At 43.0% G+C, this 21,894-nt stretch overlaps 1 long non-coding RNA gene across 1 annotated transcript; it reads right to left on the minus strand.

The window, feature by feature from the left end:
- Window positions 1-703: 703 nt before the first annotated feature.
- LOC141258215 (uncharacterized) lies at window positions 704-14,121 on the minus strand. The gene is made up of 3 exons (XR_012318239.1): window positions 14,006-14,121; window positions 3,284-3,448; window positions 704-1,051 (listed from the first exon to the last, which is right to left on the minus strand). It is a non-coding gene; the product is annotated as an uncharacterized lncRNA (long non-coding RNA).
- Window positions 14,122-21,894: the final 7,773 nt, after the last annotated feature.

The following is a 21,894-nucleotide window of genomic DNA, read 5'->3' on the forward strand; positions in this document are numbered from 1 at the left end:
CCAGGTACAAATAGGCAGCTGGTGGTTGGGGGCAGCCCGTTCCTGCCTGCTGTACCTGGCTGGACACAAAAATATGGCGAAGCCCACGTCAACATTTTTGGGAAAAATTAATTTCAAAATTAATAATAATTTAGGGACTGCATCTTTATTAACCCCTCAATTGTCATTTAGTGTTAAAATAAAGGATTTTTTAAAAAGAAAATTGGCGTGGGATCCACCATCATTATAGTCTCTAGCGGAGGTTAAGCAGACGGCTGGGGCAGATGTTTGAAGTCTGGGAAGGGGGTAATACCCACGGAGCTTCCCAGGCTACTAATATCAGCCCCCAGCTGAATACCTAGCCTTTACTAGCTATTAGAATGGGGGACCCCCCCAAAAAATGACGTGGGGTCCCCCCTATTTTAATATGTTTATGAGTGACAGTTTTCCTGCTATATACCTGCATGTCATAAGAATTTAAATTAAAAAAGGACAATGTTAAATTCAAATCTGTTTTTTTTTAATTTTTACCGGTGTTTGGTATGCGTTGGAAAAGGGGTAGTCTTATACGGTGAATATATCCTAAACTCTATATTTTAACAGGAAAGTAGGGGGGTCGTCTTATACACCAGGTCGTCTTATACGCCGGAATATACGGTATGTTAGTTATGAAGTGAAAATAAATGGCATGTAAAGCCAGATTTATAAGTGTGATTTATGCACATGAATATAGAGATCGATGTATGTATAAATATAGTGTATTATTACACACAGTGAATCAAAAATTATCAACCAGCCAAAATACAGGACTGTCTGTTCATAATCTCCATAAAATTCAAGAATACAAAGAAGTAACATCATTTAAAAATTCAAAGAATAAAGATTCAAAAAATAAATGCAGTCTTTTTTCTTTACTTTTCTTGGTTTTGTTTAACTCTTCTTCTCTCTTCGTAGAATCAGCCTCTTTGAACATAGAGGAACCCACATCAGACTCCCACGAATTCCCACCAAAACCGGGCCACCAAGATCACTCCAAAGCATCATCCCTTGACTCCGAAACAGCCGGTAAGTACTAAACATAGAGATAAGTGTGTTAAAAACAATTAAAAAACAATAAAAAAATGGACTAATGCAGGGTATCCAGTCAGGAAAGAGGGAAAGAGGACCCAAATAAGTATATCAAAACATGACACCAAGAGGTTCAAGAAAGTATATAGAATTAACCCAGGATTCAAGACGAGCTGTCAAAAATGTTTTTAATGTACGGACCCCCCCAATTACAAAAAAGCAGAAAACCCAAATTGTTCATTTAGGCCCTGGGGTGATACTGAGCCAAGTCTAAAAATCCATTTGCTTTCTAATTTAGCTAGGGCTTGGCCTAGGTCACCACCCCTAACTCCCATATCCACCTGATCAATCCCTCTTATTTTCAGGCCTTGCGGGTTGCTATTGTGATGAGTTTTAAAGTGTCTCGGACGGGTACGCAATCCAGACACCTCATCTATGTAAATGAATTTTTCGATATCCAGTACATGTTCTCTTGTTCTGATCCTCAGTTCACGGGTGGTCAGGCCCACATAAATTTTGTTACAGGGACATAAGGCGTAATAAATTACGCCTTTAGAGTTGCAAGAAAGACTTTTTCTTATTTCATAGACCGTAGTGTTGTTATAATTGCAAAAGTCTTTGCTATTGGTCATGTTTTTACATGCCTTGCATTTATCACATTTCCTGAAACCAAATTTCATAGATTGGTTTTCATAGTAGCTGTGTACTAGGGAGTCCTTAAGATTCTTAGATCATCTGGCAACTAGAATGGGTTTAGGTGGCAAGATTTTTTGTAGAATGGGGTCACTTATCAGGATTCCCCAATGTTTATTCAAGATTTCTTTCAATTCCGGCCATTGGACATTGTAGTCAGAAATGAATCTGACTACATCTTTAGTATTGACATTCTTATCTCTATAGCCGTATAGTAGCTGTTCCCTACTAGTATGTCTTGCTTTGTTATAACCTGCCTTAATATTCCTTTTGCTGTAACATCGGTCTTGGAATTGCCTTGTGAGGTCTAGGGATTGCTGATAAAAGGATTCATCATCTGAACATATTCTTTTTAGCCTAAGGAACTGCCCTGTGGGGATGCCTTTAATAGTAGAGGGATGGTGGGAGGAAGTACTGTGCAGCAAGGTATTGGTAGAGGTTGCTTTTTTGTAGACATCTGTTGTTAAATAGCCCCCACTAGTGGTTCGGATATGCAAGTCAAGAAAATTGACCTCTCTCCCGTACTGAACTGTAAGTTTGATGTTTAAGGTGTTTCTATTTAGAAGTTCCACGAATTTTTCCAGCTGCACAGTAGTCCCTTCCCAAATAAACCAGATGTCATCGATGTACCTCATCCACCCCTGTACGAGGTGGATGTCATCGATGGCATCTCCCTGAAAAAGGCGTCTTTCCCATGCACAGGAAGCCCCCATGGCAGTTCCTTGTTTTTGTAAAAAAATTTTTTTATTAAAAATAAAGGCATTATGTTCAAGAATGAATTTAAGGAGAGTCATGATGAAGTTAATCATAGGTTTGTCCAAATTACTTTCTCTCAGAAAAAGCAATACAACTTCCAGACCATCTTCATGCCTAATGGATGAATATAGGGCTTCCACGTCTGCGGTAGCCATTAGAGAATTAGTCTCTAATTGTATAGAGTCTAACCTCCTCAGGGCCTCAGTAGTGTCTTTAATGAAGGAAGGCAAGGTACTAACCAACGGTTGCAAAAAGAAGTCTACAATGGTGCATATACTTTCACAAAGACCCCCATTGCCTGAAATTATAGGTCTCCCCGGAGGATCTATTGGATCCTTATGCAGTTTTGGTAGCAGATAAAAGGCAGGTAGTCTAGGCTGTAGTTTTCTTATCAAATCAACAAATCTCTTGGGAATAATCCCAGTCTCAAAGGCTCTTTCAAGAATGGATAGCAATTGGGCCTGAAACTGTGTTAATGGGTTGTATGTCAACCTTTGGTAACAGCCCGGATATTCTAGTATTTTCAGGGCTTGCTTCTCATAGAGATGGTCTGGCCAGATCACTAGATTACCGCCTTTATCGGCTGGTTTTATTACTTCATTTGGTAATTTTTTTAGCTGTTCAAAGGCCAATTTTTCTTCTTGTTTCAGGTTCAACCTATTCCTAGGGGTATAAGGGAATTTGTCAATTTCAGCGGTGACTATTCTAGTGAAAATGTCCACCGCTGAGCAGGTCGAAAGAGAAGGGAATACCTTGGATTTCTTCAGTAAATGTGTAGGGAACCTACCTCTAGTATTAGATTCATTTTCAGCCTCGAGATCCTCGAGGTCTTGTAAAGCCCTTTTTTCCAGTTCATTTGGAAACAGGAGATCCAATTCCGGTTTATAATGAAGCTTTTGCAGAATTATTTTCCTGGAAAACAGGTGCAGGTCCTTCACCACCGTGAACTGATCTAGATATGAAGATGGGAAGAACGTTAGCACTTTTTCTAAAACACTCACTTGTGTTTCTGTTAATGTGAGGTTGGATAAGTTCACTACCTTGAGACGGTCATTCTGCTTTTTATTAGATTTTTTGTTGAATATATCTGGATACTTCTTTTGAAGTCTGGTGGTAGGTCCAGTATACATGGTATACATGGTATACATGGTATACATTATTCAATATATGTTATATTTTATTAGGACTACTGAGAAGCAACTCTGCACTGACTGCACCCACTGCAGTGATACTACTGCCAACCACCACACGCCAATGACTGAAGACAAGCTTTAATTTAGGTAGTCTGATACAAGGTCTTAATTGTTTGAAAAGGTCTGATCTTAGATTGGAAGATTCTCCTGCCCCGTGGTTCCTATTTTAGTGGCTGATAGAGTTTGAGTTACCATTGTTTTTAGTTTCTCTTCTTTACTATAGTTCAATCTTGAATCAATCTCTTAAAGAATTTGACAGCAGAAGAGCAATTTGTCAGCAAAGAAGAGCATGCCAAATGGGCAGAAATGAAGAAAGAGTGCACTTAAGAAGACTGCGTCAAGGTTGCCAAGTTGGCTTTTCATTTTATTCTGGACAAATTTTTTTTCTGGATTATTAAAAATCATAGGCAGACAATATTTTTATGGACACATTGGAAAACCATACCAAATCATTATGATTATACACTTATCCTTGTGTACAGCCTATAATTCTGATATGCAAATGTCAGCTGCATTCACTGTAAACTCTAAAATGATGATAATTACAATAAAAATAATTAGTATAAATTCCTTTAGCTTTAACAAAATCACGAATGCCTTAAATTTTATTTACTCATTTTTACGGATTGTCCTGGAATTTCTGAATTGTTGGCAATCCAGGGCTGATTTATAGCTGGCACCATTACTGTGCATCAAATTCTCTCTTCTCCATCTTAATATCTAATTAGATAAGAACAGACCATGGCGGAGCAACTTATGTGGGTGAGTCTTGGAGGTGGGTGGCTGGAGCTTTTAAAATATAATTACAAATTACAATTAAAAAACCCACAACCCACCCAAACAGCTTTTTTGCCTTTGCATTGTAATAATAAAGCTGTGTTAAAGTCTAGCAAGTATACATTATATATTTAGAGTGGATTCCTATATGTTTTGCTGTAAACAAGATATATTTTTTCATATACACAGGTAAAAACATTCATTTTTTTCCTATGTCAATACTTGAAATGTTGTACTTAACATTTTTATTAAATTTAACTATTTTGCCACTTACAGAATTTAGTCCATAGTTTGTGAAGATTATTGATATTTGAGCTTAATCATGAGCGTGATTACAAGTGGGTGTTAAGTGTCATTTTAAATATAAGTTGGACACAAACAGTGTTTTTCAAGTGCTTCTGATGTGGTTAGAATTGTTAGAATGTAAGCATAGCTTGGTTTAAGCTATGAAGGTCTTGGAGGAGGAATAGAAGATTGGTGTTTTAGCTTCAGGTCTCCAGAATCTAGAGCAATAGTGGCTACTGTTGATATTATAAAAACCTCAGAAAGTGCTGCAGTGAAATATAGTTTGATTGACATTTTGGCACTGGGATTTTCTTTAGCCAGAAAAAACAGAAGGACAAGACATGAACCTTACTCTGTAATCCTATCTGCAGAATAGATACCTGCTAAACACAAATCTTGCCTTAGTAGTGTAAAAGTGACCTCACTATATAAATTGATGCCAAAATGGAGATCCAGGAAATGGTGCTATATTTTGCCACCAAGTGAGATTAAGGTGCAGGAACTTCTGGCTTGTAAGCAAAATTTATTCACACTGTTGTAAAAACAAATAAAAACTACATACACAACGTGTTTCGACTGTTTGCAGCCTTTTTCAGGTGTACTTTCAAGCAACCAGAATTTCTGGACCTTGATCTCACTTGGTGGCAAAAAACAGCGCCATTCCTTAAATCTCCATTTGTGAGATCAAGGTGCAGGAACTTCTGGTTGCTTGAAAGTAAAATTTATTCACACTGATGTAAAAAACAAATAACAAATAAAAACTATATACACAACACGTTTTAGCTGTTTGCAGCCTTCTTCAAGTGTACAAGTAATGTGCCTTATATTCCATTACGTTCTCTACTTCCTCCTCATTAATTTGCTTGCCAGAGACAAAGGAGATCAATGATGACTTGCTACAGCACAGACGGCTGATATATCGGTGATGGTGGTAGTGCTGCTGCTGATGGTGGATCTAATGCTATTACCACTCTTTCTTTTACCATACACTTTGTAAGTAAGGATAATTAACATCTCCAAAACCTTTGAAACACACTTAATCAACCTTTGACAAAAAGAACTGAAGAAGGAATGTTGTGTAGGAACACATGACACCCCAAGCACCTAGTGCAACAATAACCCAAAGTATTGATGTGATATGTCCAAGTCTCAAATCTGCACAGTAAATTGTGTAGATTTTTGTTATTCTTTTTTCTAGTTTGTCAACATACTTAAATCCCCTTCTCAAAAAGTATGTAATCAAAAATGCCAGGTAGATACATGCCCAGAAAGCACAATAGAGCAAAAGGGTACAATATTATTATGGAGTGTAGGTTTGTCAGTTTGGACTAGTAAACAGGTATACAAAAAAAAAGTTAAATGTGCACCTTTTTTCCATTTTCTTATATTATTCTCTTAATTTTGACAAAATTGCAGTAGCAAGAAATGCCACCTTTGTAGTACACCCCAGGAAGCAAAATATGGCTATGACCTGCATTATTGTTGTGGCGTATATACAGTACAGACCAAAAGTTTGGACACACCTTCTCATTTAAAGATTTTTCTGTATTTTCATGACTTTGAAAATTGTACATTCACACTGAAGGCATCAAAACTATGAATTAACACATGTGGAATTATATACTTAACAAAAAAGTGTGAAACAACTGAAAATATGTCTTATATTCTAGGTTCTTCAAAGTAGCCACCTTTTGCTTTGATGACTGCTTTGCACACTCTTGGCATTCTCTTGATGAGCTTCAAGAGGTAGTCACCGGAAATGGTTTTCACTTCACAGGTGTGCCCTGTCAGGTTTAATAAGTGCGATTTCTTGCCTTATAAATGGGGTTTGGACCATCAGTTGTGTTGTGCAGAAGTCAGGTGGATACACAGCTGATAGTCCTACTGAATAGACTGTTAGAATTTGTATTATGGCAAGAAAAAAGCAGCTAAGAAAAACAAGTGGCCATCATTACTTTAAGAAATGAAGGTCAGTCAGTCTGAAAAATTGGGCAAACTTTGAAAGTGTCCCCAAGTGCAGTTGCAAAAACCATCAAGCGCTAGAAAGAAACTGGCTCACATGAGGACCGCCCCAGGAAAGGAAGACCAAGAGTCACCTCTGCTTCTGATGTTAAGGGGACGGTTGCAAACAACTTTATTAAATAATGGAAAGCAACCGAACCTGGGGTCCGCGATGACATGGAAATGACATGGTGAGGGGAATCGACTGGTGGGTGATTTGCGTGTCCAGGAGTGAACCGTTGACTACCCTAATGTTCATTGGTCTTGGCAGTAACTCTATAGGGATGGCATGCCTCTGGGCAAACGTAGATGACAAAAAATTGCCATCGGCGCAGAATCCACCCACGCCTTGGCAGTAACCGCGGATGCTCCGAAGGACAATATCACCATATACAATAATTTGGAGGAAGAAGCCCCAGAATCTAACACACCTCCTCCAACAGTGGTTAGACACACTCGTTTTCCCGACTGCTTGGAACCCTTATTAATGGGGGACTCCAAGAGATGTGCATGTCGGGAACGAGAGGAGCTAGACCCAGTTCGGATATATCCATAGCCTCAGGCTCCGGGTCGGGAGTCGCGGGTTTGGAAATGGGTCTAGAGAAGGATGGTGCTAACCGACACTGAGGTCTGGAGACCTCCAGCTCTAACTTGTGTTCTGCATGACGCATATCTGTTCGGTTAGCGAGAGAGATTAACTCCTCCAGGGAGGTTGGAATCTCTCTGGTAGATAGAGCATTTTAAATATGCCCAGCCAGACCCTTCCAAAACACCGGGATTAAACACCGCTCAGACCAATCCAATTCAGCCGCTAAGGTTCTGAACTGGATGGCATAGTGGCTGGCGGTGACCGAATCCTGGACAAACGCAAGAAGCTTAAGAGCCGTATCATGCGTGACCTGAGGACCTAGGAAAACACTCTTTAGGGCATTAAGAAAGAGACCCGCATTAGCCACTATCGGGCCATTGCGCTCCCACAGAGGAGTAGCCCACTCCAGAGCCCTGTGGGAGAGTAACGAGATGACATAACCCACTTTGGCCCTTTCGGAGGGGAACCGTGCCTCCATCATCTCCAATTGAATGGAGCATAGGTTAACGAAACCTCTGCAGAATCTGCTGTCACCAGAAAATTTTTCCGAGAGAGCAAAACGGGGTAATGGAGCAGTTGCAGCTGCCGCAGCATTTACCGCAGCCGAGTTAACCAGATTGGCTGCTTGAGAAGCCACCTGGGTAGCTACCGGGTCAGCTTGTTCCAGAGTCCTATGTCTGGCCTCAAGTTGCTGTATATAGCGCTGCAGTTGCTGGTTGTCAGCCATGTTCGGCAAGACCCTGGCGCTCTGATACTGTTAAGGGGATGGTTGCAAACAACTTTATTAAATAATGGAAAGCAACCAAACCCGGGGTCCGCGATGCAGCCTGGTGGACTGCTGCCGAACACCTTCCGGGTGTGAAGGTAAAACAACCAACTTAAATAACAATCCCCTCTGTGTTACAGCACACCGGAACGGGAATAGGGATTCACACTATCTCCGTTAACTGCACGAGAGATGTGCGATAAATAATGTATTTGCAGTCCTGTTGCAGCACAGGGACTACACAGTTGGCGCTAGGATGCGTGTGTGACTCACGCCGGCAAATACGTGCTCCCGGACTGAGGAGTATCTCTCCACGTGGCTTACAGGTGGTACCGGGAATAGGGTGTCTGAAGACTGCTCGGGGTGTAAGGCGACCCCTTTGTCAGAGCCAGACTGTCAGATGAGGCTACCTGCCTATTTCATCTAAGCCTGCCTATATCCACTAAACCTGCCTGCCAGAAACTAAAGCACACGTGGAGCCCAAGAGACCAAGCGTCCACACAACACCATCACAGCTCAATGATCAGAGCGTGCCGCCTTGTTTGTGGGCGTTTTTTTTAAAGATTAAGCCCTGTCCACCATCGCACCATTGGTGACGTCACCCGCGACCAATCAGGCGGTGCCAGGTCACAGGATCAGCTGACTCGCAAACCACAAATCACGGTCCGCCATGTCACGGGCATGCTCAGTACAAAGAATCCTGGACTTAGGCTTTAGCAGCCCTGTCTCCCTCCGCAACCTATCCTTCATGTTGCTAGGAACAAAAACACAAGAGACAACCTGTACGTCTTGTGGACCAGCTAGGCATTGGGACTGACAATGATGCTGAGCAGCATCATCCCTGGCTCAACTGGAATGGGAGACCACAGAAGGTTCTGGACCCATTTCAAATCCAGCAAATGCTTGACACCTAACATCTGAGGATAACTTTATCTGAGTCACAAGCCTCAGAAATTGCAGGTTAACAACAGGTCAGATTAGAGACCAGGTCAATGCCACACAGAGTTCTAGCAGCAGACACATCTCTACAACAACTGTCAAGAGCAGACTTTGTGCAGCAGGCCTTCATGGTAAAATAGCTGCTAGGAAACCACTGCTAAGGACAGGCAACAAGCAGAAGAGACTACTTTGGGTTAAAGAACACAAGGAATGCACATTAGACCAGTGGAAATCTGTGCTTTGGTCTGATGAGTCCAAATTTGAGTTCTTTTGTTCCAACCACAGTGTCTTTGTGCGACACAGAAAAGGTGAACGGATGGACTCTACATGACTGGTTCCCACCATGAAGCATGAAGGAGGAGGTGTGATGGTGTGGGGGTGCTTTGCTGGTGACACTGTTGGGGATTTATTCAAAATTGAAGGCATACTGAACCAGCATGGCTACCACAGTATCTTGCAGCGGCATGCTATTACATCTGGTTTGCGTTTAGTTGGACCATCATTTATTTTTCAACAGGATAATGACCCCAAACACACATCCAGGCTGTGTAAGGGCTATTTGACCAAGATGGAGAGTGATGGGGTGCTACGCCAGATGACCTGGACTCCACAGTCACCAGACCTGAACCCAATCGAGATGGTTTGGGGTGAGCTGGACCGCAGATTGAAGGCAAAAGGGCCAACAAGTGCTAAGCATCTCTGGGAACTCCTTCAAGATTGTTGGAAGACCATTTTCGGTGACTACCTCTTGAAGCTCATCAAGAGAATGCCCAGAGTGTGCAAAGCAGTCATCAAAGCAAAGGTGGCTACTTTGAAGAACCTAGAATATAAGACATATTTTCAGTTATTTCACATTTTTTTGTTAAGTATATAATTCCACATGTGTTAATTCATAGTTTTGATGCCTTCAGTGTGACTGTACAGTTTTCAAAGTCATGAAAATACAGAAAAATCTTTAAATGAGAAGGTGTGTCCAAACTTTTGGTCGGTACTGTAGTTGTCAAATAGGACTAGTAAAACAGATATGCAAAAAGTTAAATGTGTTGATTTTTTTTACATTTTATTCTATTTTTATAACAAAATGCAACCCCTCTTTCCAAGAAACAAGAAATGCTAGATATGTACACATTCCAAAAGTCAGCACCTGCAAGAGGGCACTGTAGTGGTCTGGTGTCTATGGATGTAAAATTGAACTCGTAAAACAAATATGCAAAAATAAAACCAATTTTTGTGGCGTGTACATATTGTGAGTTAGACAGTCACATTTAAATGTCTGGATTGTTGGGAATTTTCTTGTTGGGAATTATTCATCCACTTCACAAAAAGGATTTAATAAGAAGTACAAAAACTCAGAACAGTTGCTTAACTCTTGTCATACGTAAGCAACCACTAACATTTTTTAAAATTTTATTCTTCAGCAGAAGCAATTGTGCTGAGGCTGCTACTGAACTGCCTTCCTGCTTTCTGGTGCTTAACCTCTTTCTGACATGAGGTGTAATAATACGTCCCTGTGCCCTGGGCCTTAATGACTAGGTACATATTATTACTTCTCAGTGATCACGCCCGCACAGAGGTTGTGCGGGTGCCATCGCCACCGGGTGTCAGTTGATTCTGACAGCTGACACCGGGCACTTAGTGCCAGGAGTGGTGCCCGGCACTTTAACTTCTTAAATGCTGCGATCGCAGCATTTAGCGAGCGAGCAGAGGTACAAAGGCATCTATGCTCTTGGATCAGAAACCCCGCACCATCAGCGTGGTGTCCCGATCGTTACCATGGTGACCCGATGTCGTCATGACAACATCTGGGTCACCAGGCACTAGCAAGGTAGTTTGATCATGTGCAGTGCATGATCAAACTCACTTGTGTCTGCAGGGCTGACAGCTATAAGGTGTAGCAGTGATCCTGCACTGCTATACATTAAAACTGTGTTCAGACTGGAGAAAGTGAAAGTCCCATAGTGGGACTAAGTAAAAAAGTGAAAAAGAAGTAAAAAAGTTCTAAATATATTTTAAAAAAATCACAAAATAATAATAATAATAATAATAATAATAATAAATATATGTATATATTGTACCCATAAATAAATATTATTGTGAAAAAAAAAATGAAACAATAAAAATACACATATTTGGTATCGCCGCATCCGGAACGACCTGACTTATAAAACTGTCCCACTAATTAACCGCTTTAGTGAACACGGTAAAAAAAAAAAAAATAATTAAGCAAAAACGGTGCTTTATCATGATACCGCCGAACAAAAAGTTGAATAAAATGCGATCAAAAACACGAATATAAATAAAAATGGTACAGCTAAAAATGTCATCTTGTCCTGCAAAAAACAAGGTGCCATACAGCTCCATCAGCCTAAAAATAAAAAAGTTATAGCTCTCAGAATAAAACGATGCAAAAAATTTTTTTTTTCTATAAAATAGTTTTTGTGTAAAAGCGCCAAAACATAAAAAAACTATATAAATGTAGTATCACTGTAAACGTACTGACCCGAAAAATAAAGCTGCCTTATCAATTTTACCACACGCTGAACGGCATAAAAAAAAACAAAAACAATTCCTGAATTGGTTTTTATTTATTCTGCCTCCCCAAAATCACAATAGAAAGCAATCAAAAAATGTCACGTGACTGAAAATGATACCAATAAAAACGTCAACTTGTCCTGCGAAAACAAGCCCTTACATGACTCTGTCGGCAGAAATATGAAAAAATTATAGCTCTCAAAATATGGCGATAAAAAAACTAGTCTTTGCAAAAAAAAAGTGGTTTTTAGTGTGTGACAGCTGCCAAACATTAAAATCCGATATAAAACTGGTATCGCTGTAATCGTACCTACCAGAAGAATAAAGTCGTCTAATCACTAATAATACATAGTAACATCCATAACATAGTAAGTCCATCTAGTTCAACCCATAGCCTAACATGTTGATCCAGAGGAAGGCAAAAAAAAACCATGTGGCAAACACTAAGCTCCACATTGGGGAAAAAAATCCTTCCTGACTCCATATGGCAATCAGACTAGTTCCCTGGATCAACGCTCTATCAAGGAATCTAGTATATATAACCTGTAATAAAGAAATGAGAAACTGGGTAAAAATAAATAAAGCCAATTCTTCACCTGCTGCTGATTTGTTCATTCTGCCTCGCAGTATGGCTCAGCTCACATGTATCCTGCGCTCGGCGCTGAGCGCTTACGCCGGGGTTCCCGTGTAAATCTCTGAAATATGTGATTCAGACCAAAACCCCCGGCAGAAGATTCCCTGTAATGAGGCAGATGGAGGCACCATGTACGCCGTCTGCCCTGTTATCCCACGGTGTCGATCTTTTTATTAGGCATGCATAAAAGTGCCGTTGGCCACAGTTTTGTGAACCTCTGAAAGAAAGGACAACGCCAAACAGAGGCCAGAGGGAGTCTAGAGTAACTCTGCTGCCTCATTATAGTGAATGTATCCCTCTGGGTTTTCATCTGAATTACGTCACTCGGAGATTTAAATGGAAACCCGATATCAGTGCTCAGGGTAGAGCACAGGATAAATGGCAACATTTTACATAACATTTTGGATCACAATAAAAGCTTCAACTCAATCCACAAAATAAGCAAGTCCCCACTCGGGTCTGTCATCTGTTAACAGAAATATAGGGGGTCTTTACGTTACTAGTAGCAGAAAGGCTCTGGAAAAGCAAAATGGCCCTTGCACCCCAAACGAAATTCAGCAAATTCTGCGCTCCTAAATACAAATGCCCACCTCCATTTTGAGTCCCACAGTGTGAGGTGTCTAAGTTTCCAAAATGGGGTAACATGTGGGGGGTTTCCACTGTTTAGGAACATCAGGGGCTCTCAAAACGCGATATGACACCGGCAGACCATTCCATTTATTTTCACAAGTCAACGTTATAATTTTCTGCGAAGCACCTGGGGGTTCAAGGATCTCACCACACATCTAGATAAATTCATTGGGGGTCTAGTTTCCAAAAAGGGGGCACTTGTTGGGCATTTCTACTGTTTAGGCATATCAGGGGCTCTGCAAACACGACATGACGCCCGCAGACCATTCCATCAAAGTCTACATTCCAAAATGTCACTCCTTCACTTCTGAGCCTTGACGTGCGCCCAAACAGTGGTTTTACCCTACATATGGGATATCGGCGTTCTCAGGAGAAATTGCTCAACACATTTTGGGGTCCATTTTTTCCTGTTACCCTTTCAAAAATAAAAAAAATTGGGTCTAAAATTTTTGTGAAAAAAAGTTAAAATGTTCATTGTTTTCTTCCACATTTTAAAAATTCCTGTGAAGCACTTAAATGGTTAATAAACTTCTTGCATGTGGTTTTGAGCACCTTGAGGGGTGCAGTTTTTAGAATGGTGTCACTTTTAGATATTTTCTGTCATGAAGGCCCCTCAATGTCACTTCAAATGTGATGTGGCCTCTAAAAAAATGGTTTTGGAAATTTTGTTGGAAAAATTATAAATCGCTGGTCAACTTTTAACCCTTATAATTTCCTAACAAAAAAAAATTTTGCTTCCAAAATTGTGCTGATGTAAACTATACATGTGGAAAATGATATTTTTTAACTATTTTGTGTGACATATGTCTCTGATTTAAGGGCATGAAAATTCAAAGTTTGAAAATTGCAAAATTTTCAACATTTTCACCAAATTTCCAATTTTTTTCACAAATACACGCCAGTCCTATGAAATAAATTTTACCACTATCATGAAGTACAATATGTCTTGAAAAATTATTCTCAGAATCAGTGGGATCTATTGAAGTGTTCCAGAGTTATTACCTCATAAAATGAAACTGGTCAGAATTGTAAAAATTTGCCTGGTCATTAACGTGCAAACAGTCTTCTAGGGTAAAGGGGTTAAAGGGAATCTGTCACCCCTGGAACGTTTTTAAGCAATTACTATGGGTATACGGGTGATAGCATTATTAAACTAGTCTTACCTGTAAGCCTCATAGCTGCAGTCTAGTTGTAAAGAAATCTTCTTTTAATCATTTATTTTAAGTCCTTCTTCCAGGCTCCAGGCCGTGTGGTGCCTGGAAGAACACTTTGCGCAATATGTTAATTTGTGCATCATCCCCCTTCCCCTGCACGTCACATTGCCATGTGACGTGCAGTTGTGGCCCTGGAATCCGGCGTCTGCATCCTGCACTCGCACGATTGCGCAGTACCTTTTCTTTCCTGCTATGGGCATTGGCTTAATTGTTCTTCAGCAAAGGCGCATCAACTCACCAGCGCCTGCTCAGAAGAACAGTGAAGACACTGCTATGGAGCAGGGTGGAAAAGGTACTCATGCAGGGTGCAGGTGTATGATTCCAACTCCACAACTGCACGTCACATGACACCACTGTGGCGTGCAGAGGAGGGGGTGGTACACAAATTAACACAGAAGGCAGAGTTTTCTTCCAGGCACCGCATGTCCCGGATCCTGGAAGAACGAATTAACATAAACTATTTGATATCTATTACTCAACAACAAGAGAGCAGCTATAAGGCATACAGGCAAGACTATTTTAACCATTTTATTACCTTTATTTCCATAATAATAGCTTCAAAGCTTCCCAGGGGGTGACAGATTCCCTTTAAAGAATAAGGAAAAAATGTGTAATTCAAGGGCATCGGGTCAAGGTGCCAGCCATACTTGAGTATGTCACTTATTAATCACACTGAATCTAGCACTGCTAAGGCTACCTGTCCTATCTCTCTCTTCCTCAATCAATTGAATATATGTATTATACACAGTCTACACTGTCTGAAGTAGTGTCCAATATTTTAGCCCCTTCTCTTATTATCTCCAATACTGAGCTGTGTGCTCTGATGTTCTCTGTGCACCTTGCAGCACCTTAAAAAGGCTGCTTCATTCCTTACCTTAGTTTTATAGTGGCTCTGATAGTTCCCTTGATTGGCTGCACTATATCATTGATGTAAGGCATTATGGGGAAGGCCGTGCAGCAGTGGCTAAGGTCAAGTGGTGCTTGGTTGATACAATCTTTGGCAATTTGTGAAATGGCTTTGCACTTTTTATTGAGATTCATGTGAATCAGATCACAAATTGTTTGAATTTACCAGGACCTGCACATTTAATTTGACATGACGATGATTCGCATCTAATCAATTTGTTCATCTCTCTAATGTCTGTAATATGTCATGTAACCTTACAGAATGGATGTTATCATCTGGTTTATTCAATAATGACAAATCAATGTACCACATTGTGTACTACACACTCATTAACCCTGCACTACAACCCAAGGTCTGTATTTCAAGAGCTTCATGAAAGGGTTTTCCATGGATGAGCAGATGCAAACAAATCTAAGATCACCATGAGCAATGCCAACATCAGCTGTAATGGTGTAAAACATGCCACCACTGGACTGTGGAGCATGAAAACATGTCCAATAGAACGATGAACCATGTTTTACTATTTTGTAATGTGACAGATGAACTTCGGTTTATTGTATGTTCAAAGAATGCTATCTTTCACATTGCATGGTGCCAATGGGAACATTGGGTGTAGGATAATGGTATTGCACTCTTTTTTAGATTTAAGGCCATATCTTTTATCTCCGGTGAACAATAAAATTAGATACTGTCTAATGTTTAAAGATTATGTGCAAAAGGTTTAAATTCAATGTGATTTATTACCAATGTACGGACAGCAGCTTGAATACCAGTGTAAGCTAGCTTCACATGCAGTTATGGGACTATGTTCCTGATTCTGTGATTACAGATGAGCAAACTTGTTTGGAAAACGACCGCCAATCTCAAAGTCGGCGCGAACATTGCACATTTGAATTTGTGTTCGGATTCCGGAGCATTGTTCTCGAAATCAGCAAAATTTGGTCAAAGTTCGGTAAATGATCGAGTTTCTACTAATGCTTTTGTTAGGACTTTGGCTAGGATAGTGGTGCTGTATGATGAGCGGGAAAACGTGTTTGATGAGGGGAGGGGGTAAGAAGAGGTCAGAAGAGCAGCAGACTGTTATTCTTTTTTTAACATAATGTGTGGGGATTCTGGCAGAAAATGAAGGTGCAGAAACCATCCACAACATCCAGGCACAAGGGCTTGTGTCATTGGCAATTGACATTGACATTTGCATGTCTCTCGCCATATAAAAAGTGGACATGTTCTTTTGGCGCCATTTTGTCAGTGTAACAGCACAGAGAGGCTGCTCCTGCTGCTGCAAGTAGTCAGATAGATATCTAGGCGGTTTATTGTCAGCTAGTTCAGATAGATAGGACCTTGTGTGAAATTGACCTTCTAGCATATCGATCCTTTGTGCTAATTGTGTGGTCCAGGTGACAAGCCCAGGGGATGGGGGATGACTCGGTTACCCGGGCCTTTAGCCTTAAGGAGGTCGCTTTGGTCGGCTACCGGGCCCGTACTCTGGGGTCTCTCTTTAAAAGGGCATTAATCGATGTTAAGTTTATAAAAGAAAGAGTTTGTGACGCCACCTGTGGTTTCTGGTGAGGATCACCAGTGCTGCGCAGTCCACTGAGGCTGATGATAGGGCAGCTTGATGGTATTGCTCTCCACAGGTAGAGCTGGACCTCAGGGCAGTATAGGAACGGGGTTGCAGGACAAAGAGACTACGCCGGGCGAGAGCAAGAACAGGGACGGACACAAAAGTCACTTCAGTACCTTTTACTGATGGAAATTCAGGCACTCCCCGGAGCACTGTAGGGTGAAGGGTGTATGTCCGGATCCTCCCCAATGAGCAGGTTTTGGGCCTCCTGGTTCTTGCTGCTGCGTAATAAGTTTCTGACCTGCCTGGAGCTAGGCCTAACTTTGTCCCTGTCCTGCGCTGGCTGACCTTGTGGTAGGGCCATCTCTTGGAGTGCACGCTCCCGACCTACGGGGCCTATGTGTCTCCTGGCTCTGGTACGTATCAGCACTTTAGCGATCCTGGGACCTGTAGTTCTCCAGGGATTCCGGTTTATCTTACTGGGTCGTGGAGATCCCGGCAAGCTTCGGACCCGGTGTCCGGTAACTACTTCTTCATCGGGGTGAGCTAATTAAGCTCCTCTGCCCCCTATGAACTAACTCTCTACTCCTTCGCCTACGGTCTAATCGGACCCTCAATAGGCTACTCACACTAACGGCAGCGGGCCGCGTTTCACCGATCTTATGGCGCCGGCACACCTAAAGCTCACCTCACTGAGCAGCACCGAGTCTCGATCTGGATAAGCTCCACTGCAGGATAGCAATTGCAGGAGCTGAACAGGCTTTTGTCCTCTGAGGTAACTCCTCTCTGGCTGTACTGGACTCACTGCTATACCAGAATAGACTGACTGCTCACACAGACTGTAGTCTCAAGACTCCAACTCACTAACTGCCAGGCTCCACCTTCCCTTTTATATCTCCCTAAGGAGCTCCCTCTGGTGGTCTGAGGTGGAAGGTGGAGATGTGTGAATGGTATGGGGGGCCTCTTGTGGAGGAATCCTTCAATACACCCTTCTGGGATTTGTGATACCAAGCACAGCTGGGCTTCACACAGGCACCAGTCCACATTTCACGATCTAAATCCTTTGTGCTAATTGTGTGGTCTAGACACTAATCCACATTTCAGCATTTAAATCCTTTGTGATAATAGTTTGGTCCAGATAACAGGCCACATTTCAGCATCTAAATCCTTTGTGCTAATAGTGTGGTCCAGATACTAGTCCACATTTCAGCATCTAAATGCTTTGGGCTAATAGTGTGGTCCAGACACCAATCCACATTTCAGCATCTAAATCCTTTGTGCTAATAGTGTGGTTCAGACAACAGTCCACATTTCAGCATATAAATCTTTTGTGCTAATTGTGTCATCCAACCACACTATCTCAGCAAATAAATACTGATTGTTAATTTAGTGACAGGTGACTAACAGGTCTGGGCCTACGATTTTAATACAACTGGTTAAAAGAGGGGAAGGGTACATCCAATATAAGTGGGAAAAAGCGAGGTCATGGTGGAAGAGGGAATAGGCTTGGTGTTCAAGGTGTACGTGGGGTAGTTAGTAATGTTACTGAAAGCTGAAGAAACACTGTCTCCTCCTATCCAAGGACAACAGACAACTTCTGTTTCTGGATGGGCTACTTAACTCCCTTTCTTTGGAAGTCGCACAGTGGCACACCTTGCAGATGAAGGCCAGAAAGAGCTTTTGCTCAGTGCATGGCAAGCGCTGGATCAAGTGGCTTTTCCTTCTCTTTCTCCACCTTAACATCACACACAGTACAGTCCTCAGAGGTTGTACCCTGATTACCCTTGTTTGCCCCCACGTCACAACTCTCCAACTGGCCAACTGACTTTTGGGAACCACAGATGGGTGAGTCTGCAGAGCTGTTCACACATTCTATTCCAAGGACATCAGAGGTTTGCTCCAAAGATTCACATACTCAAGAAGAAGAAAGCATCTGCACCAATGCCCACATTTTTTTTCAGTTGGATCTGGGGCTTGATGAACTAGGATCCGTGCAGAATCCAGACCATGGTCACTAGATGTTAACCCCCAGGGGGATATTTGATCCTGATGAGACTCAGATACCTGAGTCGCACGCGGACTGTACTGTGCTGTCAGGGCAGGAAGAGGAGGAGGGTGACTCTCAAAGAGAGGATTGGGAGAACAGAGAGGATGACGATAACGTTGTAGATCCCACTTGGTGTAAATCCAGAGAAATGCAGCTGAGTTGCTCAGCAGAGGAGGTGGAGGAGGAGAATGATGAGGAAGGTTATGTTGCGGCTTCCCACATAAACACGGAGTGATGCAACCACAACAAGCACTGCATTCTCAGCCACAACTCTGACTGTGGCCAGCAGTAGTCTTGGGTCTGCGGTTCACAGTGGTGGGAAGGGTTGCCTAGCGAGGGCTTTTTTTGAGCCTGCAAAGGATGACCCAACTCACTTTATCTGCCAAATTTATAAAAAAACGACTCAGTAGAGGCAGAAATTGCAATAATTTGACTAGTATATGCATGAACCAGCACACGCTCGATAAACATGAGTTAGTCTGGGAATCTCACTGCGATAAAATGCAGACTAGCGGGCCTCTCCAACCACTGGCCGCTCCATCAACCGCATCTGCTGCTTCTTCCTCCTCCGTCATCGTGGTAAGTATTCTCACATAGGTCTCCAGTTGCAGAACCTCCACTTGTTTACCCACTACAGTCTGGTTGAGTGAGCGCCTGTCAGCTTATTGAACTGGACATGCCTGTTGTTTTTGACCGATCTCAAATAGTGTTGAGCCACCCCCGTAGTGTTCGAGTTCGGTTCGGTTCGTCGAACACCTTCGAACACCGTTAAAACCAATGGCAGGCAAACAAAAACACATAGAAACACATAGAAAACACCTTCAAAGGTGTCCAAAAGCTGACAAACTGCTCAGAAGACATAACTAACATATGGAAAAGTGACAAGTACATATAGTCATACGAAAAGAAAAGAGGTGGAGGAGTAAAAGGAGGGGGAGACACAGATATAGGCATGTCATGCCCTTCTAAAATCCAAAAAGTGAGAAGCCGACACGGCCAGTCCGTTCCTGCCCGTGCCACCTCCGTGTCGCCGGATTTGTGCCAGATCCGCGGTGGACCCTGACGGCCAGCCCCCCTCTCCCAATACTGGTGCCTGTCCGCTGGTGGGTCGAGTGAGCCCCCCTGTGGTGGAGGCAGCTCTAAGCTTTTTAATTTAAATTGTCTCTCTAATTTGAATGAATACACTTTAAATCCTTTTACAAGGATCTATTGGAGGGCAAGTCTCATGCCAGCAGCCGCGTAATTCCAGCTCCAGTAGCGTCAACTAAAGCTGCTGCAGTTAAAAAGCTTTTATAAGGATCGAGCTCGGCTGTCCACTGCAAGGCGTCCTACTGCCAGTCCCAGCCCCTATGCCTTGGGGTGCCTCCTGATGCTCTTCACTGAGTATCCCGTGGTCCCGAAGCATTTCCTTTGAAAAAATGAAGTGTCCAAACTACAGCTGGTGTAGCTTGCTTAACAGCCGGGATAATCCGCTGACTAGCAGACACTGCTACTAGGCACAAAGTATTTCCTGGGCTAGATGCAGTTAAAAATTTGTAATTAGATACTCTCGTTGGATGCTGAGAAAGCATTCCATAGAGTCTCCTGGCACGCCATATATTATTGTCTTAAAAAGCTTGGGGTAGGGGTCTAGGGGACCCTTTTATAGCCAAAATCACGGCCCTGTATCGCAATACGTCACCTAGGCTGAAGATGAATGGAACTGTAGCACCCTGAGGGCTCGGTTGCTACAGAGGTATTGCACCTCACCCAGAGGTGATATCTCACTCTCAGGTAATGATGGAGTGTGGATCAGGACCCGACACCTGCATGCATTACACCACTTTGCCGTGGGGCAGGGCGACCAATATGCCTCTGAGATGGGCACGACAGTCCTTTTCCCTGGCTGGAATGGGGGGAGGGAACACTGAGGAAGGGGAACCCTGTAGTGCAGGAGCAGGGAGGAAGCAGTTCTTGGGTGCATTGAGAAGGGAGTATAAAAGGTGGGCACCACCTTAGTTCAGTGCAGAGAAGTCTGAGCAGAAGTGACAGGGAGCAGGGGCTCTGCATGAGCTCTGCTCCGGAGGCGGGCCTAGTAACAGAGGCCCAGGCCTGGAAGAGGGAGAAGGAAGGAAGAGGAGCGGAGAAGGCTCCAGGAATGAGGAACGAAGGGATCCCAGGGGTGCGGACGGGCGAATCCACCTGCGTGGAGGGGTCATGCCAAAGGGGGTGACCGGTCCCCGAAACTAGTGGAGGCGGGAAACGACCCTCAGCTAGATACCGGAGGCTGTGACATTTTATGTGGCGCAGCCCCTCGCTACACCCGCTAGGAAGGCACCACACAGGGTCAGGGAAACTGGCGCCAAGTTTACCAAGAGGAGGCCCGTGGCAGCTGGACAGAAGGGTTGGTAAGAAAGGCCAGACAAAGGACACACAAAGGGGGTCCTGTGAAGCGCTCCAAAGTTATCTGGGAGTTGTCTGAGCCTCTCACCTGGTGAGCACAGTACGACGTGGGCAGCCGTTACCTGCAGTAGTGGTCTGGATAATAAGAACTGTGAGTAAAGGCCCTGGACTGCATCACTGACTCCGTGTCGTTACTGCTGCTGCCCTGCACCATCACCCCCATCCTCCGCATACACTGCCCTGAGGCTATACTCCTCCCGTGGGGAGTCATGCTACGCGCTGCTGCACCCACAACACCAGCCTCAGCGGTCTGCCCTGCAGCGGTGGTTCACTCTGACCGCAATCCACAGGTGGCATAGTCGGACATTTAAACATCAAAACCGCATAAATAGTTCCGCCACTGGTTTGACCGCCCTGAGCCACGGAACCGGGTCGCCGCCACGGAGACTACAACCACCAGCATCCACCAAAAAGGGTCCGGCTCCGGATGTCCCAAGGCCCAGGGGGCGCGTCAGAACATTTTCATCACCTTTCATATTCACCAATGGGACAAGGCAGGGATGTCCTCTGTCCCCTCTCTTATACATCCTAGTGACGGAGCACCTGCTCTCATCAATTCGCCATAACCCCAATATTAGGTGGATTGAGGTGGGAGGCACCGAGTACAAGTGCTCTCTATTTGCTGATGATGTCCTAGTATATATCAATCAATCACATATATCCATCCTTGCTGTTATGGCTGAAATAGATCACTTTGTTACATGGCCCTCACAGGGTATCAAATACTTAGGAATTCCTATTCATAGAGACCTCTCCCGTCTATGTTATCTTAATTTTTGGCCATTTATTGAACAACTCCATACAGACCACGGTTGGCAAGTTAGAACTGTAAGATTCACTACGTGAACCACTGGTGTTTTGTGGAAAAGCACATGTAC

This window comes from Phyllobates terribilis, unplaced genomic scaffold, assembly GCF_046119375.1.
Source record: "Phyllobates terribilis strain yellow unplaced genomic scaffold, ASM4611937v1 Scaffold_3__8_contigs__length_932513732, whole genome shotgun sequence".
Taxonomy (NCBI): Eukaryota; Metazoa; Chordata; class Amphibia; order Anura; family Dendrobatidae; genus Phyllobates; species Phyllobates terribilis.